This window comes from Ambystoma mexicanum, chromosome 9 (genome assembly GCF_040938575.1).
Source record: "Ambystoma mexicanum isolate Mex_15411 chromosome 9, UKY_AmexF1_1, whole genome shotgun sequence".
NCBI classification, from domain to species: domain Eukaryota; kingdom Metazoa; phylum Chordata; class Amphibia; order Caudata; family Ambystomatidae; genus Ambystoma; species Ambystoma mexicanum.
Genome location: NC_090931.1, coordinates 54,365,606 through 54,388,717, shown reverse-complemented (window position 1 = coordinate 54,388,717; position 23,112 = coordinate 54,365,606).

Below are 23,112 nucleotides of genomic sequence, written 5' to 3'. Positions count from 1 at the left end.
TCTAGGGGTTCTTGGTGGCCTTTGTATCAGGTTGCCTTGGATGCCGGTGAGGCCTGAGCTCTGCCTGTGAGTCTGTTTCGAGGGTTTCTTGGTGGCCTTTGTATCAGGGTGCCCCGGATGCCTGTGAGGCCTGAGCTCTGCCTGTGAGTCTGTTTCTAGGGGTTCTTGGTGGCTTTTGTATCAGGGTGCCTTGGATGCCAGTGAGGCCTGAGCTCTGCCTGTAAGTCTGTTTCTAGGGGCTCTTGGTGGCCTTTGTATCTGGGTGCCTTGGATGCCCGTGAGGCCTGAGCTCTGCCTGTGAGTCTGTTTCTAGAGGTTCTTGGTGGCCTTTGTATCAAGGTGCCTTGGATGCCCGTGAGGCCTGAGCTCTGCCTGTGAGTCTGTTTCTAGAGGTTCCTGGTGGCCTTTGTATCAAGGTGCCTTGGATGCCTGTGAGGCCTGAGCTCTGCCTGTGAGTCTGTTTCTAGAGGTTCTTGGTGGCCTTTGTATCCAGTGGGTGCCCCGGATGCCTGTGAGGCCTGAGCTCTGCCTGTGAGTCTGTTTCTAGAGGTTCTTGGTGGCCTTTGTATCCAGAGGGTGCCCCGGATGCCTGTGATGCCTGAGCTCTGCCAGTGAGTCTGTTTCTAGGGGCTCTTGGTGGCCTTTGTGTCAGGTTGCCTTGGATGCCCGTGAGGCCTGAGCTCTGCATGTGAGTCTGTTTCTAGAGGTTCCTGGTGGCCTTTGTATCAAGGTGCCTTGGATGCCCGTGAGGCCTGAGCTCTGCCTGTGAGTCTGTTTCTAGAGGTTCTTGGTGGCCTTTGTATCCAGAGGGTGCCCCGGATGCCTGTGAGGCCTGGGCTCTGCCTGTGAGTCTGTTTCTAGAGGTTCTTGGTGGCCTTTGTATCCAGAGGGTGCCCCGGATGCCTGTGAGGCCTGAGCTCTGCCCGTGAGTCTGTTTCTAGGGGCTCTTGGTGGCCTTTGTGTCAGGTTGCCTTGGATGCCCGTGAGGCCTGAGCTCTGCGCGTGAGTCTGTTTCTAGGGGCTCTTGGTGGCCTTTGTATCAGGTTGCTTTGGATGCCCGTGAGGCCTGAGCTCTGCATGTGAGTCTGTTTCTAGAGGTTCCTGGTGGCCTTTGTATCAAGGTGCCTTGGATGCCCGTGAGGCCTGAGCTCTGCCTGTGAGTCTGTTTCTAGAGGTTCTAGCTGGCCTTTGTATCCAGAGGGTGCCCCGGATGCCTGTGAGGCCTGAGCTCTGCCTGTGAGTCTGTTTCTAGAGGTTCTTGGTGGCCTTTGTATCCAGAGGGTGCCCCGGATGCCTGTGAGGCCTGAGCTCTGCCCGTGAGTCTGTTTCTAGGGGCTCTTGGTGGCCTTTGTGTCAGGTTGCCTTGGATGCCCGTGAGGCCTGAGCTCTGCATGTGAGTCTGTTTCTAGGGGCTCTTGGTGGCCTTTGTATCAAGGTGCCTTGGATGTCGGTGAGGCCTGAGCTCTGCCTGCGAGTCTGTTTATAGGGGTTCTTGGTGGCCTTTGTATCAGGGTGCCCCGGATGCCTTTGAGGCCAGAACTCTGCCTGTTAGTCTGTTTCTAGGGGCTCTTGGTGGCCTTTGTATCAAGGTGCCTTGGATGCCGGTGAGGCCTGAGCTCTGCCTGCAAGTCTGTTTATAGGGGTTCTTGGTGGCCTTTGTATCAGGGTGCCTTGGATGCCTGTGAGGCCTGAGCTCTGCCTGTGAGTCTGTTTCTAGGGGTTCTTGGTGGCCTTTGTATCAGGGTGCCTTGGATGCCTGTGAGGCCTGAGCTCTGCCTGTGAGTCTGTTTCTAGGGGCTCTTGTTGGCCTTTGTATCAGGGTGCCTTGGATGCCTGTGAGGCCAGAACTCTGCCTGTTAGTCTGTTTCTAGGGGCTCTTGGTGGCCTTTGTATCAAGGTGCCTTGGATGCCGGTCAGGCCTGAGCTCTGCCTGCAAGTCTGTTTATAGGGGTTCTTGGTGGCCTTTGTATCAAGGTGCCTTGGATGCCCGTGAGGGCTGAGCTCTGCCTGTGAGTCTGTTTCTAGAGGTTCTTGGTGGCCTTTGTTTCAGGGTGCCTTGGATGCCCGTGAGGCCTGAGATCTGCCTGCGAGTCTGTTTCTAGGGGTTCCTGGTGGCCTTTGTATCAAGGTGACTTGGATTCCGGTGAGGCCTGAGCTCTGCCTGTGAGTCTGTTTCTAGGGGTTCCTGGTGGCCTTTGTATCAGGGTGCCTTGGATGCCCCTGAGGCCTGAGCTCTGCCTGTGAGTCTGTTTCTAGGGGTTCTTGGTGGCCTTTGTATCAGGTTGCCTTGGATGCCTGTGAGGCCTGAGCTCTGCCTGTGAGTCTGTTTCTAGGGGCTCTTGTTGGCCTTTGTATCAGGGTGCCTTGGATGCCTGTGAGGCCAGAACTCTGCCTTTTAGTCTGTTTCTAGGGGCTCTTGGTGGCCTTTGTATCAAGGTGCCTTGGATGCCGGTCAGGCCTGAGCTCTGCCTGCAAGTCTGTTTATAGGGGTTCTTGGTGGCCTTTGTATCAAGGTGCCTTGGATGCCCGTGAGGGCTGAGCTCTGCCTGTGAGTCTGTTTCTAGAGGTTCTTGGTGGCCTTTGTATCAGGGTGCCTTGGATGCCCGTGAGGCCTGAGATCTGCCTGCGAGTCTGTTTCTAGGGGTTCCTGGTGGCCTTTGTATCAAGGTGACTTGGATGCCGGTGAGGCCTGAGCTCTGCCTGTGAGTCTGTTTCTAGGGGTTCCTGGTGGCCTTTGTATCAGGGTGCCTTGGATGCCCCTGAGGCCTGAGCTCTGCCTGTGAGTCTGTTTCTAGGGGTTCTTGGTGGCCTTTGTATCAGGTTGCCTTGGATGCCGGTGAGGCCTGAGCTCTGCCTGTGAGTCTGTTTCGAGGGGTTCTTGGTGGCCTTTGTATCAGGGTGCCCCGGATGCCTGTGAGGCCTGAGCTCTGCCTGTGAGTCTGTTTCTAGAGGTTCTTGGTGGCCTTTGTATCAGGGTGCCTTGGATGCCCGTGAGGCCTGAGATCTGCCTGCGAGTCTGTTTCTAGGGGTTCTTGGTGGCTTTTGTATCAGGGTGCCTTGGATGCCAGTGAGGCCTGAGCTCTGCCTGTAAGTCTGTTTCTAGGGGCTCTTGGTGGCCTTTGTATCTGGGTGCCTTGGATGCCCGTGAGGCCTGAGCACTGCATGTGAGTCTGTTTCTAGGGGTTCTTGGTGGCCTTTGTGTCAGGTTGCCTTGGATGCCCGTGAGGCCTGAGCTCTGCATGTGAGTCTGTTTCTAGGGGCTCTTGGTGGCCTTTGTATCAAGGTGCCTTGGATGTCGGTGAGGCCTGAGCTCTGCCTGCAAGTCTGTTTATAGGGGTTCTTGGTGGCCTTTGTATCAGGGTGCCCCGGATGCCTTTGAGGCCAGAACTCTGCCTGTTAGTCTGTTTCTAGGGGCTCTTGGTGGCCTTTGTATCAAGGTGCCTTGGATGCCGGTGAGGCCTGAGCTCTGCCTGCAAGTCTGTTTATAGGGGTTCTTGGTGGCCTTTGTATCAGGGTGCCTTGGATGCCTGTGAGGCCTGAGCTCTGCCTGTGAGTCTGTTTCTAGGGGTTCTTGGTGGCCTTTGTATCAGGGTGCCTTGGATGCCTGTGAGGCCTGAGCTCTGCCTGTGAGTCTGTTTCTAGGGGCTCTTGTTGGCCTTTGTATCAGGGTGCCTTGGATGCCTGTGAGGCCAGAACTCTGCCTGTTAGTCTGTTTCTAGGGGCTCTTGGTGGCCTTTGTATCAAGGTGCCTTGGATGCCGGTGAGGCCTGAGCTCTGCCTGCAAGTCTGTTTATAGGGGTTCTTGGTGGCCTTTGTATCAGGGTGCCTTGGATGCCGTGAGGGCTGAGCTCTGCCTGTGAGTCTGTTCCTAGAGGTTCTTGGTGGCCTTTGTATCAGGGTGCCTTGGATGCCCGTGAGGCCTGAGATCTGCCTGCGAGTCTGTTTCTAGGGGTTCTTGGTGGCTTTTGTATCAGGGTGCCTTGGATGCCAGTGAGGCCTGAGCTCTGCCTGTAAGTCTGTTTCTAGGGGCTCTTGGTGGCCTTCGTATCAGGGTGCCTTGGATGCCAGTGAGGCATGAGCTCTGCCTGTGATTCTGTTTCTAGGGGTTCTTGGTGACCTTTGTATCAGGGTGCCCCGGATGCCTGTGAGGCCTGAGCTCTGCCTGTGAGTCTGTTTCTAGGGGCTCTTGGTGGCCTTTGTATCAGGGTGCCTTGGATGCCCGTGAGGCCTGAGCACTGCATGTGAGTCTGTTTCTAGGGGTTCTTGGTGGCCTTTGTATCAGGGTGCCCCAGATGCCTTTGAAGCCTGAGCTCTTCCTGTGAGTCTGTTTCTAGGGGCTCTTGGTGGCCTTTGTATCAGGGTGCCTTGGATGCCGGTGAGACCTGAGCTCTGCCTGTGCATCTGTTTCTAGGGGTTCCTGGTGGCCTTTGTATCAAGGTGACTTGGATGCCGGTGAGGCCTGAGCTCTGCCTGTGAGTCTGTTTCTCGGGGTTCCTGGTGGCCTTTGTATCAGGGTGCCTTGGATGCCCCTGAGGCCTGAGCTCTGCCTGTGAGCCTGTTTCTAGGGGTTCTTGGTGGCCTTTGTATCAGGGTGCCTTGGATGCCGGTGAGGCCTGAGCTCTGCCTGTGAGTCTGTTTCGAGGGGTTCTTGGTGGCCTTTGTATCAGGGTGCCTTGGATGCCCGTGAGGCCTGAGATCTGCCTGCGAGTATGTTTCTAGGGGTTCTTGGTGGCTTTTGTATCAGGGTGCCTTGGATGCCCGTGAGGCCTGAGCTCTGCCTGTAAGTCTGTTTCTAGGGGCTCTTGGTGGCCTTTGTATCAGGGTGCCTTGGATGCCGGTGAGGCCTGAGCTCTGCCTGTGAGTCTGTTTCGAGGGGTTCTTGGTGGCCTTTGTATCAGGGTGCCCCGGATGCCTGTGAGGCCTGAGCTCTGCCTGTGAGTCTGTTTCTAGAGGTTCTTGGTGGCCTTTGTATCAGGGTGCCTTGGATGCCAGTGAGGCATGAGCTCTGCCTGTGATTCTGTTTCTAGGGGTTCTTGGTGGCCTTTGTATCAGGGTGCCCCGGATGCCTGTGAGGCCTGAGCTCTGCCTGTGAGTCTGTTTCTAGGGATTCCTGGTGGCCTTTGTATCAGGGTGCCTTGGATGCCCCTGAGGTCTGAGCTCTGCCTGTGAGTCTGTTTCTAGGGGTTCTTGGTGGCCTTTGTATCAGGGTGCCCCGGATGCCTGTGAGGCCTGAGCTCTGCCTGTGAGTGTGTTTCTAGAGGTTCCTGTTGCCCTTTGTATCAAGGTGCCTTGGATGCCCGTGAGGCCTGAGCTCTGCCTGCGAGTCTGTTTCTAGAGGTTCTTGGTGGCCTTTTTATCAGGGTGCCTTGGATGCCTGTGAGGCCCGAGCTCTGCCTGTGAGTCTGTTTCTAGGGGTTCTTGGTGGCCTTTGTATCAGGGTGCCCTGGATGCCTGTGAGGCCTGAGCTCTGCCTGTGAGTCTCTTTCTAGGGGCTCTTGGTGGCCTTTGTATTAGGGTGCCTTGGATGCCCGTGAGGGCTGAGCTCTGCCTGTGAGTCTGTTTCTAGGGGTTCTTGGTGGCCTTTGTATCAGGGTGCCCTGGATGCCCGTGAGGCCTGAGCTCTGCCTGTGAGTCTGTTTATAGGGGTTCTTGGTGGCTTTTGTATCAGGGTGCCTTGGATGCCCGTGAGGCCTGAGCTCTGCCTGTGAGTCTGTCTCTAGGGGTTCTTGGTGGCCTTTGTATCAGGGTGCCTTAGATGCCGGTGAGGCCTGAGCTCTGCCTGTGAGTCTGTTTCTAGGGGTTCTTGGTGGCCTTTGTATCAGGGTGCCCCGGATGCCTGTGAGGCCTGAGCTCTGCCTGTGAGCCTGTTTAAAGTGGTTCTTGGTGGCCTTTGTATCAAGGTGCCTTGGATTCTCATGAGGCCTGAGCTCTGCCTGTGAGTCTGTTTCTAGGGGTTCTTGGTGGCCTTTGTAATAGAGTGCCCCGGATGCCTGTGAGGCCTGAGCTCTGCCTGTGAGTCTGTTTCTAGGGGTTCTTGGTGGCCTTTGTATCAAGGTGCCTTGGATGCCCATGAGGCCTGAGCTCTGCGTGTGAGTCTGTTTCTATAGGTTCTTGGTGGCCTATGTATCCAGAGGGTGCCCCGGATGCCTGTGAGGCCTGAGCTCTGCCTGTGAGTCTGTTTCTAGAGGTTCTTGGTGGCCTTTGTATCCACAGGGTGCCCCAGATACCTGTGAGGCCTGAGCTCTGCCCGTGAGTCTGTTTCTAGGGGTTCTGGTGGCCTTTGTATCAGGGTGCCTTGTATGCCGGTGATGTCTGAGCTCTGCCTGTGAGTCTGTTTCTAGGGGTTCTTGGTGGCCTTTGTTTCAGGGTGCCCCAGATGCCTGAGCCCTGCCTGTGAGTCTGTTTCTAGGGGTTCTTGGTGGCCTTTGTATCAGGGTGCCTTGGATGCTCATGAGGCCTGAGCTCTGCCTGTGAGTCTGTTTCTAGGGGTTCTTGGTGGCCTTTGTATCAGGGTGCCCCGGATGCCTGTGAGGCCTGAGCTCTGCCCGTGATTCTGTTTCTAGGGGTTCTTGGTGTCCTTTGTATCAAGGTGCCTTGGATGGTCATGAGGCCTGAGCTCTGCCTGCGAGTCTGTTTCTAGGGGTTCTTGGTGGCCTTTGTATCAAGGTGCCTTGGATTCCTGTGAGGCCTGAGCTCTGCCTGTGAGTCTGTTTCTGGGGTTTTTGGTGGCCTTTGTATCAAGGTGCCTTGGATGCTCATGAGGCCTGAGCTCTGCCTGTGAGTCTGTTTCTAGGGGTTCTTGGTGGCCTTTGTATCAAGGTGCCGTGGATGCCTGTGAGGCCTGAGCTCTGCCTGCGAGTCTGTTTCTAGGGGTTCTTGGTGGCCTTTGTATCAAGGTGCCTTGGATGCCTGTGAGGCCTGAGCTCTGCCTGTGAGTCTGTTTCTAGGGGTTCTTGGTGGCCTTTGTGTCAGGGTGCCTTGGATGCTCATGAGGCCTGAGCTCTGCCTGCGAGTCTGTTTCTAGGGGTTCTTGGTGGCCTTTGTATCAGGGTGCCGCGGATGCCTGTGAGGCCTGAGCTCTGCCTGTGAGTCTGTTTCTAGGGGTCCTTGGTGGCCTTTGTATAAAGGTGCCTTGGATGCTCATGAGGCCTGAGCTCTGCCTGCGAGTCTGTTTCTAGGGGTTCTTGGTGGCCTTTGTATCAAGGTGCCTTGGATGCCTGTGAGGCCTGAGCTCTGCCTGCGAGTCTGTTTCTAGGGGTTCTTGATTACCTTTGTATCAAGGTGCCTTGGATGCCTGTGAGGCCTGAGCTCTGCCTATGAGTCTGTTTCTAGGTGTTCTTGGTGGCCTTTGTATCAAGGTGCCTTGGATGCTCATGAGGCCTGAGCTCCGCCTGTGTGTCTGTTTCTAGGGGTTCTTCGTGGCCTTTGTATCAAGGTGCCTTTGATGCCTGTGAGGCCTGAGCTCTGCCTGCGAGTCTGTTTCTAGGGGTTCTTGGTGGCCTTTGTATTAAGGTGCCTTGGATGCCTGTGAGGCCTGAGCTATGCTTGTGAGTCTGTTTCTTGGGGTTCATGGTGGCCTTTGTATTAAGGTGCCTTGGATGCTCATGAGGCCTGAGCTCTGCCTGCGAGTTTGTTTCTAGGGGTTCTTGGTGGCCTTTGTATCAGCGTGCCTTGGATGCCGGTGAGGCCTGAGCTCTGCCTGTGAGTCTGTTTCTAGGGGTTGTTGGTGGCCTTTGTATCAGGGTGCCCCGGATGCCTGTGAGGCCTGAGCTCTGTCTGTGAGTCTGTTTCTAGGGGTTCTTGGTGGCCTTTGTATCAGGGTGCCTTGGATGCTCATGAGGCCTGAGCTATGCCTGCGAGTCTGTTTCTAGGGGTTCTTGGTGGCCTTTGTATCAGGGTGCCTTGGATGCTGGTGAGGCCTGAGCTCTGCCTGTGAGTCTGTTTCTCTGGGTTCTTGGTGGCCTTTGTATCAGGGTGCCCCGAATGCCTGTGAGGCCTGAGCTCTGCCCGTGAGTCTGTTTATAAGGGTTCTTGGTGGCCTTTGTATCAAGGTGCCTTGGATGCTCATGAGGCCTGAGCTCTGCCTGCGAGTCTGTTTCTAGGGGTTCTTGGTGGCCTTTGTATCAAGGTGCCTTGGATGCCTGTGAGGCCTGAGCTCTGCCTGTGAGTCTGTTTCTAGGGGTTCTTGGTGGCCTTTGTATCAGAGTGCCCCGGATGCCTGTGAGGCCTGAGCTCTGCCCGTGAGTCTGTTTCTAGGGGTTCTTGGTGGCCTTTGTATCAAGGTGCCTTGGATGCCTGTGAGGCCTGAGCTCTGCCTGTGAGTCTGTTTCTAGGGATTCTTGCTGGCCTTTCTTTCAGAGTGCCCCGGATGCCTGTGAGGCCTTAGCTCTGCCTGTGAGTCTGTCTCAAGAGGTTCTTGGTGGCCTTTGTATCCAGAGGGTGCCCTGGATGCCTGTGAGGCCTGAGTTCTGCCTGTGAGTCTGTCTCTAGAGGTTCTTGGTGGCCTTTGTATCCAGAGGGTGCCCTGTGAGGCCTGAGTTCTGCCCGTGAGTCTGTTTCTAGGGGTTCTTGGTGGCCTTTGTATCAGGGTGCCTTGGATGCCTGTGAGGCCTGAGCTCTGCCCGTGAGTCTGTTTCTAGGGTTTCTTGGTGGCCTTTGTATCAGGGTGCCCTGGATGCTCATGAGGCCTGAGCTGAGCTCTGCCTGCGAGTCTGTTTCTAGGGGTTCTTGGTGGCCTTTGTATCAGGGTGCCTTAGATGCCCTTGAGGTCTGAGCTCTGCCTGTGAGTCTGTTTCTAGAGGTTCTTGGTGGCCTTTGTATCAGGGTGCCCCGGATGCCTGTGAGGCCTGAGCTCTGCCCGTGAGTCTGTTTTCCGGGCGTTCTTGGTTGCCTTTGTATCAAGGTGCCTTTGATGCTCATGAGGCATGAGCTCTGCCTGCGAGTCTGTTTCTAGAGGTTCTTGATGGCCTTCGTATCAGGGTGCCTTGGATGCCGGTGAGGCCTGAGCTCTGCCCATGAGTCTGTTTCTAGGCGTTCTTGGTGGCCTTTGTATCAGGGTACCTTGGATGCCGGTGAGGCCTGAGCTCTGCCTGTGAGTCTATTTCTAGGGGTTCTTGGTGGCCTTTGTATCAGGGTGCCTTGGATGCCTGTGAGGCCTGAGCTCTGCCTGTGAGTCTGTTTCTAGGGGTTCTTGGTGGCCTTTGTATCAGAGTGCCCCTGATGCCTGTGAGGCCTGAGCTCTGCCTGTAAGTCTGTTTCTAGAGGTTCTTGGTGGCCTTTGTATCAGAGTGCCCCGGATGCCTGTGAGGCCTGAGCTCTGCCTGTGAGTCTGTTTCTAGGGGTTCTTGCTGGCCTTTGTTTCAGAGTGCCCCGGATACCTGTGAGGCCTGAGCTCTGCCTGTGAGTCTTTTTCTAGGGGTTCTTGGTGGCCTTTGTATCAGGGTGCCTTGGATGCCTGTGAGGCTTGAGCTCTGCCTGTGAGTCTGTCTCTAGAGGTTCTTGGTGGCCTTTGTATCCAGAGGGTGCCCCGGATGCCTGTGAGGCCTGAGTTCTGCCCGTGAGTCTGTTTCTAGGGGTTCTTGGTGGCCTTTGTATCAGGGTGCCTTGGATGCCTGTGAGGCCTGAGCTCTGCCCGTGAGTCTGTTTCTAGGGTTTCTTGGTGGCCTTTGTATCAGGGTGCCCTGGATACTCATGAGGCCTGAGCTCTGCCTGCGAGTCTGTTTCTAGGGGTTCTTGGTGGCCTTTGTATCAGGGTGCCTTGGATGCCCTTGAGGCCTGAGCTCTGCCTGTGAGTCTGTTTCTAGAGGTTCTTGGTGGCCTTTGTATCAGGGTGCCCCGGATACTTGTGAGGCCTGAGCTCTGCCCGTGAGTCTGTTTACAGGGGTTCTTGGTGGCCTTTGTATCAAGGTGCCTTTGATGCTCATGAGGCATGAGCTCTGCCTGCGAGTCTGTTTCTAGAGGTTCTTGGTGGCCTTCGTATCAGGGTGCCTTGGATGCCGGTGAGGCCTGAGCTCTGCCCGTGAGTCTGTTTCTAGGCGTTCTTGGTGGCCTTTGTATCAGGGTGCCTTGGATGCCGGTGAGGCCTGAGCTCTGCCTGTGAGTCTATTTCTAGGGGTTCTTGGTGGCCTTTGTATCAGGGTGCCTTTGATGCCTGTGAGGCCTGAGCTCTGCCTGTGAGTCTGTTTCTAGGGGTTCTTGGTGGCCTTTTTATCAGAGTGCCCCGGATGCCTGTGAGGCCTGAGCTCTGCCTGTGAGTCTGTTTCTAGAGGTTCTTGGTGGCCTTTGTATCAGAGTGCCCCGGATGCCTGTGAGGCCTGAGCTCTGCCTGTGAGTCTGTTTCTAGAGGTTCTTGGTGGCCTTTGTATCAGAGTGCCACGGATGCCTGTGAGGCCTTCGCTCTGCCTGTGAGTCTGTTTCTAGGTGTTCTTGGTGCTCTTTGTATCAGGGTGCCTCGGGTGCCCGCGAGGCCTGAGCTCTGCCTGTGACTCTGTTTGTAGGGGTTCTTGGTGGCCTTTGTATCAGGGTGCCCCGGATGCCCATGAGGCCTGTGCTCTGCCTGTGAGTCTGCTTCTAGGGGCTCTTGGTGGTCTTTGTATCAGGGTGCCATGGGTGCACATGAGACCTGAGCCCTGCCTGTGAGTCTTTTTCTAGGGGTTCTTGGTTGCCTTTGCATTGGGGTGCCTTGGATGCCTGTGAGGCCTGAGCTCTGCCTGTGAGTCTGTTTTTAGGGGTTCTTGGTGGCCTTTGTATCAGGGTGGCCCGGATGCCCATGAGGCCTGTGCTCTGCCTGTGAGTCTGTTTCTAGGGGTTCCTGGTGGCATTTGTATCAGGGTGCCTTGGATGCCCCTGAGGCCTGAGCTCTGCCTGTGAGTCTGTTTCTAGGGGTTCTGGTGGTCTTTGTATCAGGGTGCCACGGATGCACATGAGGCCTGAGCTCTGCCTGTGAGTCTGTCTCTAGGGGTTCTTGGTGGTCTTTGCATCAGGGTGCCCCTGATGCCCATGAGGCCTGAGCTCTGCCTGTGAGTCTGTTTCTAGGGGTTCTTGGTGGTCTTTGTATCAGGGTGCCTTGGATGCCTGTGAGGCCTGAGCTCTGCCTGCGAGTCTGTTTCTAGGGGTTCTTGGTGCTCTTTGTATCAGTGTGCCTCGGATGCCTGCGAGGCCTCAGCTCTGCCTGTGAGTCTGTTTGTAGGGGTTCTTGGTGGCCTTTGTATCAGAGTGCCCCGAATGCCCATGAGGCCTGAGCTCTGCCTGCGAGTCTGTTTCCAGGGGTTCTTGGTGGTCTTTGTATCAGGGTGCCACGGTTGCACATGAGACCTGACCTCTGCCTGTGAGTCTGTTTCTAGGGGTTCTTGGTGCTCTTTGTATCAGGGTGCCTTGGATGCCTGTGAGGCCTGAGCTCTGCCTGCGAGTCTGTTTCTAGGGGTTCTTGGTGGCCTTTGTATCAGGGTGCCCCAGATACCTGTGAGGCCTGAGCTCTGCCTGCAAGTCTGTTTCTAGGGGTTCTTGGTGGCCTTTGTATCAGGGTGCCACGGTTGCACATGAGACCTGAGCTCTGCCTGTGAGTCTGTTTCTAGGGGTTCTTGGTGGCCTTTGTATCAGGGTGCCACGGTTGCACATGAGACCTGAGCTCTGCCTGTGAGTCTGTTTCTAGGGGTTCTTGGTGCTCTTTGTATCAGGGTGCCTTGGATGCCCGTGAGGCCTGAGCTCTGCCTATGAGTCTGTTTCTAGGGGTTCTTGGTGGTCTTTGTATCAGGGTACCACGGTTGCACATGAGACCTGAGCTCTGCCTGTGCGTCTGTTTCTAGGGGTTCTTGGTGGCCTTTGCATCAGGGTGCCTTGGATGCCAGTGAGGCCTGAGCTCTGCCTGTGAGTCTGTTTCTAGGGGTTCCTGGTGGCCTTTGTATCAAGGTGCCTTGGATGCCGGTGAGACCTGAGCTCTGCCTGCGAGTCTGTTTCTAGGGGTTCTTGGTGGCCTTTGCATCAGGGTGCCTTGGATGCCTGTGAGGCCTGAGCTCTGCCTGTGAGTCTGTTTCTAGGGGTTCTTGGTGCTCTTTGTATCAGGGTGCCTTGGATGCCTGTGGGGCCTGAGCTCTGCCCGTGAGTCTGCTTCTAGGGGTTCTTGGTGGCCTTTGCATCAGGGTGCCTTGGATGCCCCTGGGGCCTGAGCTCTGCCTGCGAGTCTGTTTCTAGGGGTTCTTGGTGGCCTTTGCATCAGGGTGCCGCGGATATACATGAGGCCTGGGCTCATTGGCTGGTGCTGTGGCTTGGCTTGTAAATTGGCTCCAGAAAGGTAGTATAGTTGTCATTTGTATTGGGAGGAGTGTTCAGTTGCCATGTGTGGGTGTGTTAAGTAGGAATCCAATGAACTAGAAGCACAGCTAAATCTTCCGCGTTTTTTTTTATTATCTTACTCTATACCCCTCCTCCCTCCACCCCCTACACAGAAATCAGGGCAAATGACTCTGGCTCTGAGGGCAGGGCACTCTATACCCTCCATTGGAATGCATAGTCATGTGCCATCACCCCAGCAACCAGGTAAACATTCCTGGGCTCCTGAGATCACAGTCAAACATCACGAAAGAAAACAAACATGTCTTTGCACCCAAACACATAACTGCAATGCACTGCATCACTCGCCTTACCTCACCGGACACTTGCTCATGCAACGCCATTGGAACACACCGCTGTTTTGATACCACAGGAGCAGGCCCTTCTTTCAGTGTTATCCTTCGAGACATCCTAGAGCTCCACTGAAGAAGTCACTAGAACTATCTTCAGGCCTGTTGTCCCTTTTCCATGACACTGCTGATCTACTTCCGGAGACTTTAGGGCCAATAACTATATCAATTTCTGATTGTTTGTACCACCCTAATAAACACCCCCCTTGTTCTGATACATACACCTTAGCCTTGGTTTGCCTGTTCCGGCACTCCAGTGTAGCCACAAACCATCCCGCTACATATATATGCGCCCTGTATGGACTCGCTCTTATGTTGGGGGGCAGGAGACCAGTATTTATGCATTTGTTTTGTCACACCTCTCTGCTTATGATCGTGCAATCAGAACCATGCTTATACTTGCCACTTAGCACAATCTCTCCATGGGGTCTGGTATCCACTCCTCTCACAGGACCAACCCCACCTACTGACCAACAATGTCTCAAATCATGATCTTCAGCCCCAGATTCCTCCACAATATCACACCCTCCCAGGTCATTCATTTCTCGGACGCCCTGTTGTAAATTCTGACAACTAGAAAAATGCCCCCTGCGTCCCCATTTGTCACATGTGGACCTGTGACCTGGGCACACAGCATTGTTTGCAAAATGAGCGACGCTCCCACAACAAAAACACATTTCTCAACTCCTCCAGATGGAGAAGATTTGGGTGCCTGCAATCTGTTCTCACGCTGTACTTCACTTTCATCCAGGTTTATTTACATGCCCGCTCTTCTTGACAATGTGTGAAGATTTCTTATATGTTTGCATATCAGTGTCAGTAGCTGTGCTCATCTGTTCCTGGGTTCTTATTCCTGGCAGTAGCTCAGCTCTTATGTTCCCTGGGTTCTTATTCCTGGCAGTAGCTCAGCTCTTATGTTCCCTGGGTTCTTATTCCCGGCAGTAGCTCAGCTCTTATGTTCCCTGGGTTCTTATTCCCGGCAGTAGCTCAGCTCTTATGTTCCCTGGGTTCTTATTCCCAGCAGTAGCTCAGCTCTTATGTTCCCTGGGTTCTTATTCCTGGCGGTAGCTCAGCTCTTATGTTCCCTGGGTTCTTATTCCTGGCAGTAGCTCAGCTCTTATGTTCCCTGGGTTCTTATTCCTGGCAGTAGCTCAGCTCTTATGTTCCCTGGGTTCTTATTCCTGGCAGTAGCTCAGCTCTTATGTTCCCTGGGTTCTTATTCCTGGCGGTAGCTCAGCTCTTATGTTCTCTGGATTCTTATTCCTGGCGGTAGCTCAGCTCTTATGTTCCCTCGGTTCTTATTCCTGGCGGTAGCTCAGCTTTTATGTTTCCTGGGTTCTTATTCCTGGCGGTAGCTCAGCTATTATGTTCCCTGGGTTCTTATTCCTGGCAGTAGCTCAGCTCATCTGTTCCTGGGTTCTTATTCCTGGCAGTAGCTCAGCTCTTATGTTCCCTGGGTTCTTATTCCTGGCGGTAGCTCAGCTCTTATGTTTCCTGGGTTCTTATTCCTGGAGGTAGCTCAGCTATTATGTTCCCTGGGTTCTTATTCCTGGCAGTAGCTCAGCTCTTATGTTCCCTGGGTTCTTATTCCTGACAGTAGCTCAGCTCTTATGTTCCCTGGGTTCTTATTCCTGACAGTAGCTCAGCTCTTATGTTCCCTGGGTTCTTATTCCTGGCAGTAGCTCAGCTTTTATGTTCCCTGGGTTTTTATTCCTGACAGTAGCTCAGCTCTTATGTTCCCTGGGTTCTTATTCCTGACAGTAGCTCAGCTCTTATGTTCCTAGGGTTGTTATTCCTGGCAGTAGCTCAGCTCTTATGTTCCTGGGTTCTTATTCCTGGCAGTAGCTGTGCTCATCTGTTCTCTTTGGTCTTATTCCTGGCAGTAGCTAAACTCTTATGCTCCCTGGGTTCTTATTCCTGGCAATAGCTCAGCTTTTATGTTCCCTGGGTTCTTATTCCTGGCAGTAGCTCAGCTCTTATGTTCCCTGGGTTCTTATTCCTGGCGGTAGCTCAGCTCTTATGTTTCCTGGGTTCTTATTCCTGGCGGTAGCTCAGCTATTATGTTCCCTGGGTTCTTATTCCTGGCAGTAGCTCAGCTCTTATGTTCCCTGGGTTCTTATTCCTGACAGTAGCTCAGCTCTTATGTTCCCTGGGTTCTTATTCCTGACAGTAGCTCAGCTCTTATGTTCCCTGGGTTCTTATTCCTGGCAGTAGCTCAGCTTTTATGTTCCCTGGGTTCTTATTCCTGGCAGTAGCTCAGCTCATCTGTTCCTGGGTTCTTATTCCTGGCAGTAGCTCAGCTCTTATGTTCCCTGGGTTCTTATTCCTGGCGGTAGCTCAGCTCTTATGTTTCCTGGGTTCTTATTCCTGGCGGTAGCTCAGCTCTTATGTTTCCTGGGTTCTTATTCCTGGCGGTAGCTCAGCTCTTATGTTTCCTGGGTTCTTATTCCTGGCGGTAGCTCAGCTATTATGTTCCCTGGGTTCTTATTCCTGGCAGTAGCTCAGCTCATCTGTTCCTGGGTTCTTATTCCTGGCAGTAGCTCAGCTCTTATGTTCCCTGGGTTCTTATTCCTGGCGGTAGCTCAGCTCTTCTGTTTCCTGGGTTCTTATTCCTGGCGGTAGCTCAGCTATTATGTTCCCTGGGTTCTTATTCCTGGCAGTAGCTCAGCTCTTATGTTCCCTGGGTTCTTATTCCTGACAGTAGCTCAGCTCTTATGTTCCCTGGGTTCTTATTCCTGACAGTAGCTCAGCTCTTATGTTCCCTGGGTTCTTATTCCTGGCAGTAGCTCAGCTTTTATGTTCCCTGGGTTTTTATTCCTGACAGTAGCTCAGCTCTTATGTTCCCTGGGTTCTTATTCCTGACAGTAGCTCAGCTCTTATGTTCCTAGGGTTGTTATTCCTGGCAGTAGCTCAGCTCTTATGTTCCTGGGTTCTTATTCCTGGCAGTAGCTGTGCTCATCTGTTCTCTGTGGTCTTATTCCTGGCAGTAGCTAAACTCTTATGTTCCCTGGGTTCTTATTCCTGGCAATAGCTCAGCTTTTATGTTCCCTGGGTTCTTATTCCTGGCAGTAGCTCAGCTCTTATGTTCCCTGGGTTCTTATTCCTGGCGGTAGCTCAGCTCTTATGTTTCCTGGGTTCTTATTCCTGGCGGTAGCTCAGCTATTATGTTCCCTGGGTTCTTATTCCTGGCAGTAGCTCAGCTCTTATGTTCCCTGGGTTCTTATTCCTGACAGTAGCTCAGCTCTTATGTTCCCTGGGTTCTTATTCCCGACAGTAGCTCAGCTCTTATGTTCCCTGGGTTCTTATTCCTGGCAGTAGCTCAGCTTTTATGTTCCCTGGGTTTTTATTCCTGACAGTAGCTCAGCTCTTATATTCCCTGGGTTCTTATTCCTGACAGTAGCTCAGCTCTTATGTTCCTAGGGTTGTTATTCCTGGCAGTAGCTCAGCTCTTATGTTCCTGGGTTCTTATTCCTGGCAATAGCTCAGCTTTTATGTTCCCTGGGTTCTTATTCCTGGCAGTAGCTCAGCTCTTATGTTCCCTGGGTTCTTATTCCTGGCGGTAGCTCAGCTCTTATGTTTCCTGGGTTCTTATTCCTGGCGGTAGCTCAGCTATTATGTTCCCTGGGTTCTTATTCCTGGCAGTAGCTCAGCTCTTATGTTCCCTGGGTTCTTATTCCTGACAGTAGCTCAGCTCTTATGTTCCTAGGGTTGTTATTCCTGGCAGTAGCTAAACTCTTATGTTCCCTGGGTTCTTATTCCTGGCAATAGCTCAGCTTTTATGTTCCCTGGGTTATTATTCCTGACAGTAGCTCAGCTCTTATGTTCCCTGGTTTCTTATTCCTGGCAGTAGCTCAGCTCTTATGTTCCCTGGGTTATTATTCCTGACAGTAGCTCAGCTCTTATGTTCCCTGGGTTCTTATTCCAGGCAGTAACTCAGCTCTTATGTTCCCTGGGTTCTTATTCCTGGCAGTAGCTGTGCTCATCTGTTCTCTTTAGTCTTATTCCTGGCAGTAGCTCAGCTCTTATGTTCCCTGTGTTGTTATTCCTGGCAGTAGCTCAGCTCTTATGTTCCCTGGGTTCTTATTCCTGACAGTAGCTGTGCTCATCTGTTCTCCTTGGTCTTATTCCTGACAGTAGCTCAGCTCTTATGTTCCCTGGGTTCTTATTCCTGGCAGTAGCTCAGCTCTTATGTTCCCTGGGTTCTTATTCCTGGCAGTAGCTCAGCTCTTATGTTCCCTGGGTTCTTATTCCTGGCAGTAGCTCAGCTCTTATGTTCCCTGGGTTCTTATTCCTGGCAGTAGCTGTGCTCATCTGTTCTTTTGGTCTTATTCCTGGCAGTAGCTCAGCTCTTATGTTCCCTGGGTTCTTATTCCTGACAGTAGCTCTGCTCTTATGTTCCCTGTGTTCTTATTCCTGGCAGTAGCTCAGCTCTTATGTTCCCTGGGTTCTTATTCCTGGCAGTAGCTGTGCTCATCTGTTCTCTTTGGTCTTATTCCTGGCAGTAGCTAAGCTCATATGTTCCCTGGGTTCTTATTCCTGGCAGTAGCTCAGCTCTTATGTTCCCTGGGTTCTTATTCCTGGCAGTAGCTCAGCTCTTATGTTCCTTGGGTTCTTATTTCTGACAGTAGCTCAGCTCTTATGTTCCCTGGGTTCTTATTCCTGGCAGTAGATGTGCTCATCTGTTCTCTTTAGTCTTATTCCTGACAGTAGCTCAGCTCTTATGTTCCCTGGGTTCTTATTCCTGGCAGTAGCTCAGCTCTTATGTTCCCTGGGTTCTTATTCCTGGCAGTAGCTCAGCTCTTATGTTCCTTGGGTTCTTATTCCTGGCAGTAGCTGTGCTCATCTGTTCTCTTTAGTCTTATTCCTGGCAGTAGCTCAGCTCTTATGTTCCCTGGGTTCTTATTCCTGACAGTAGCTCAGCTCGTATCTTCCCTGGGTTCTTATTCCTGGCAGTAGCTCATCTCTTATGTTCCCTGGGTTCTTATTCCTGGCAGCAGCTCAGCTCTTATGTTCCCTGGGTTCTTATTCTTGGCAGTAGCTCAGCTCTTATTTCCCTAGGGTTCTTATTCCTGACAGTAGCTCAGCTCTTATTTCCCTAGGGTTCTTATTCCTGACAGTAGCTCAGCTCTTATGCTCCCTGGGTTCTTATTCCTGACAGTAGCTCAGCTCTTATGTTCCCTGGGTTCTTATTCCTGGCAGTAGCTCATCTCTTATGTTCCCTGGGTTCTTATTCCTGGCAGCAGCTCAGCTCTTATGTTCCCTGGGTTCTTATTCCTGGCAGTAGATGTGCTCATCTGTTCTCTTTGGTCTTAATCCTGGCAGTAGCTAAGCTATTATGTTCCCTGGGTTCTTATTCCTGGCAGTAGCTCAGCTCTTATGCTCCCTGGGTTCTTATTCCTGACAGTAGCTCAGCCCTTATGTTCCCTGGATTCTTATTCCTGGCAGTAGCTCAGCTTTTATGTTCCGTGGGTTCTTAATCCTAGCAGTAGCTCAGCTCTTATGTTCCCTGGGTTCTTATTCCTGGCAGTAGCTGTGCTCATCTGTTCTCTTTAGTCTTATTCCTGACAGTAGCTCAGCTCTTATGTTCCCTGGGTTCTTATTCCTGGCAGTAGCTCCGCTCTTATGTTCCCTGTGTTCCTATTCCTGGCAGTAGCTCAGCTCTTATGTTCCTTGGGTTCTTATTCCTGGCAGTAGCTGTGCTCATCTGTTCTCTTTAGTCTTATTCCTGGCAGTAGCTCAGCTCTTATGTTCCTTGGGTTCTTATTCCTGACAGTAGCTCAGCTCTTATGTTCCCTGGGTTCTTATTCCTGGCAGTAGCTGTGCTCATCTGTTCTCTTTAGTCTTATTCCTGACAGTAGCCCAGCTCTTATGTTCCCTGGGTTCTTATTCCTGGCAGTAGCTCAGCTCTTATGTTCCTTGGGTTCTTATTCCTGACAGTAGCTCAGCTCTTATGTTTACTGGGTTCTTATTCCTGGCAGTAGCTGTGCTCATCTGTTCTCTTTAGTCTTATTCCTGACAGTAGCTCAGCTCTTATGTTCCCTGGGTTCTTATTCCTGGCAGTAGCTCAGCTCTTATGTTCCCTGGGTTCTTATTCCTGACAGTAGCTCAGCTCTTATGTTCCTAGGGTTCTTATTCCTGACAGTAGCTCAGCTCTTATGTTCCCTGGGTTCTTATTCCTGACAGTAGCTCAGCTCTTATGTTCCCTGGGTTCTTATTCCTGGCAGTAGCTCAGCTCTTATGTTCCCTGGGTTCTTATTCCTGGCAGTAGCTCAGCTCTTATGTTCCCTGGGTTTTTATTCCTGACAGTAGCTCAGCTCTTATGTTCTCTGGATTCTTATTCCTGGCAGTAGCTCAGCTCTTATGTTCCTTGGGTTCTTATTCCTGGCAGTAGCTCAGCTCTTATGTTCCCTGGGTTCTTATTCCTGGCAGTAGCTGTGCTCATCTGTTCTCTTTACTCTTATTCCTGACAGTAGCTCAGCTCTTATGTTCCCTGGGTTCTTATTCCTGGCAGTAGCTCAGCTCTTATGTTCCCTGGGTTCTTATTCCTGGCAGTAGCTCAGCTCTTATGTTCCCTGGGTTCTTATTCCTGGCAGTAGCTCAGCTCTTATGTTCCCTCGGTTCTTATTCCTGACAGTAGCTCAGCTCTTATCTTCCCTGGGTTCTTATTCCTGGCAGTAGCTGTGCTCATCTGTTCTCTTTGGTCTTATTCCTGGCAGTAGCTAAGCTCTTATGTTCCCTGGGTTCTTATTCCTGGCAGTAGCTCAGCTCTTATGTTCCCCTGGTTCTTATTCCTGACAGTAGCTCAGCTCTTAAGTTCTCTGGATTCTTATTCCTGGCAGTAGCTCAGCTCTTATGTTCCTTGGGTTCTTATTCCTGGCAGTAGCTCAGCTCTTATGTTCCTAGGGTTCTTATTCCTGACAGTAGCTCAGCTCTTATGTTCCCTGGGTTCTTATTCCTGACAGTAGCTCAGCTCTTATGTTCCCTGGGTTCTTATTCCTGGCAGTAGCTGTGCTCACCTGTTCTCTTTGGTCTTATTCCTGGCAGTAGCTAAGCTCTTATGTTCCCTGGGTTCTTATTCCTGGCAGTAGCTCAGCTCTTATGTTCCCTTGGTTCTTATTCCTGACAGTAGCTCAGCTCTTAGGTTCTCTGGATTCTTATTCCTGGCAGTAGCTCAGCTCTTATGTTCCTTGGGTTCTTATTCCTGACAGTAGCTCAGCTCTTATGTTCCTAGGGTTCTTATTCCTGGCAGTAGCTCAGCTCTTGTGTTCCCTGGGTTCTTATTGCTGGCAGTCACTGTGCTCATCTTTTCTCTTGGTTCTAATTCCTTCACACTGGACAGCATATGTTCAATTCTTTTTTGCCAGATCCAGAACTTCATCCAATCTGAGGTGCCGTTTATCCCAAATGTCTTCTCTTATCTGGTTCTCTTTTACTTTCAGCATGAATTAGTCTCTAATGCTCGCATTATACGTAACACCAAAGTTACACTTATTCGCCAGTTCCCTGAGGCTGTTACCATTTCTTCTATAGACTCATCTATACCTTGGTCTCTTGCCCTGAAATAGTAACACTGCAAAGTAATACTTCTGAAAGTGCACTGGCATTTCTTTCAGTGTGACCTCATAATGATTGCGGGCATCTTCACCTTCTGCTGCCCCAGAAGTAGTGGGTGGTAGTTGCGGGAGGCTTTTAAAAAGGGGTCTGCCTTGATACGCTAAGGAGTGCGTCAGAAGGTCCCTCCTGCTCGCAATTCTGCAGCTAGGTTCATGAATTGCTCGAACAAATTCCTGGAAATCTTTTTTCCAGGTTCTCCATTTTACAGGCAGTTCACCGGGCGAAGGCAAGAATTGGGGAGGCAGGTGGCTATTTCTCAAAGGTGGGAGCAGTATCTTGTCACAGCAAACACTTACAGCCCTCACTCTGGCCGAGCAATCCAACTACCAAACACATCTTTTACCAGAAGCTTTCAATGCAGTACTGGGATGAGGAAGATGTCTGAAGATTCGTGAAGATCCGTCCCTACGACCGGTGCGACTGATGTCATGCATGTGTAGGTCCTTTCCTCTAATGCCACAACTCGTCTCCCACTGCTGTGTTGGCTGATGGCAAACTACCAACAATCATAACGATGCTGGACTCGTCCTGGGAGTTGGAGGCACCGGAGGATTTCCTCTGACTATAATGGGTGCCCCGCGTACTGCAGGACCTCTCTCCTGATGCGGGGAACACCAAACACCTCTTTGTTGAATGGCTCAGCACATGTGCACTGTGCAGGGACCAGAGCCTTCAAATGCACCACTCCTCGACACAGTCACCCCCAGAGCGGGTGCACCAAATCCCATATGAGGGTCCCCAGCACCAAAGATAGAGGCTGGCTGCACTCGAATAATCTGCACATGGCAGGACTTCAAAGAAGAGCCGTCCCTCGTCGTGGACGGACCAGAAGACCAGGAGGGCCCCCAGAGGGCTTCGGCGCTCCTTGCCAAATCTGTTTAGTGGGAATGCAATGAACCAGGAACACAGGTAAGTCTTCAGCAGTTTTTTTAATTAGATTACTCTGTACAGAGGCCCCCCTCCACAGCTCTGAGGGTGGGCCCGTTATACCCTCCATTGGACTGCATAGTCTTGTGCCATCACCCCAGCAACCAGGTGAACATTCCTGGGCTCCTGAGGAAACAGCCAAACATCACGAACGAAAACAAACACGTCATTGAACCCGAACACACCACTACAATGATACTAAAGACCAGTGTACACAATATTTATAGTGTATGTTCTGAACACAAAGAGCACCACCTAGCAGGGTGGCTTAGGTGATAAAGGTACTATGTGTTGGAACCTGAAACTTGAGTGTGTTAGTGCGGGGTGCAATCCATACTCCAAAGGACAGGTTGGTGGAAGGAACAGAACGTATGGGAGCCACATATAGTGGATCACAATAAGGCAGAAACGGGCACCAAGGTGTGAAAGGCAACCCAAAGCACGAGAAGCCCAACCAGAGCAGCACATGGGCCCAGGGCAAAACAGCCGGGTCTCTTCTCCACACTCAACAATTGGCCTCTGCAGACTTTCCCCAGACAGCTTTCTAACTTTGACACTTTAAAACTCCTTTTCTCTCTCACACACACAAACAAAAGACACATTGCATACTGTGTACAAGAAGGGTCTGGGATTCGGCCTATGAGGAGAGGGGGCCGCCTGCATTACCCTAAGCAAAATGCTACGAGAGGCACGGCAAGGCACGGCATTCTGGCCCAGAGGAGGCGCTGTCTGAAATGTGAAAACCCTATGCGCTTCTGTCAGTGGGCAGGCTGAGAGCTGTCTCAAACGTCACTGTGGGAAAGAAAGCAGAAAGAGAGAGCGACTGAGAGTGAATGGGAGAGATAGAGACATAAGAGAGCAGAGAGAGACACAGGGAAAGAGAAAGAGAGATGGGATGGAGCACAAGCGCTAGGGTGAGGGTTAGCAATGAAAGAGGGAAAGAGAACGTTAGCCCGAGAGGGAGAAAGAGAGATAGAGATAGAGGGAGATAAGATTATAGAGCAGAGAGAGAGAGACACAGAAAGAAAGGGAGAGAAAGAGAAATGAGATGGAGCACAAGCACTAGGGTGAGGGTTTGGAATTAAAGAGTGAGAGATTAAAGCGTGAGAGAGAGAAAGAGAGAGAGTAGTACATAGAGAGAGAGGGAGAGAGAACGGAAGAGACAAAGAGAGGCAGAGAGGGAGAGAGAGATATAGAGAAAGAGGGACAGAGCGAGGAAAGAAAGAGTGAGAGAGAGAGGGAGCTAGAGAGATACAGAGAGGGAGAGAGAAAGGGAGAGGGAGAAAAGGAGACGAGAGAGAGGGGGGAGAGACATACACAGAGAGAGGAAAAGACAGAGAAAGAGAGAGAGAGAGGCAGATAGAGAGCTTGAGAGAGGAGTAGAGAGATACAGAGAAAGAAAGAGAGAGAGAGGGAGAGGGATACACAGAGAGAGATAGAGGGGCAGAGTTCTGATTTTGTAAGCACATTTAGTTTGGAGTCACCCCGAACCTCTCCTCTGGAATGTCGGCGGGGGGGGGGGGCAATAAGGCATCCACATGCCCCAGATGATGTCATTGAAATCAACACAATGCATGGCTCCCCTTTAGAGTACTTGTAATAAGGCTGTCTCTTATTGGAATTCCCTTCAGTGACCCCACCCCGGCTTGTATCACTTCTGTGTGTCTCGACTCATGTCTAAAATGGGCGATTCAGTAAAGCTGCGTCCCGGCCCGGTTGCAGCAGAGAAAGGGTAAACCTGTGCTGTTAAACATGTGGGAGAAAGTACCCCCTACCATATGTTCTGAGGATATTGCAAGCCACAGAGGAGTTCCAGAATCAAGGAGAGGAATGAGGCCGAAGGCTGAGTCCCTTTACAAGGTCACAGAGCTCTGAGGTGACTTGCAATATCCTT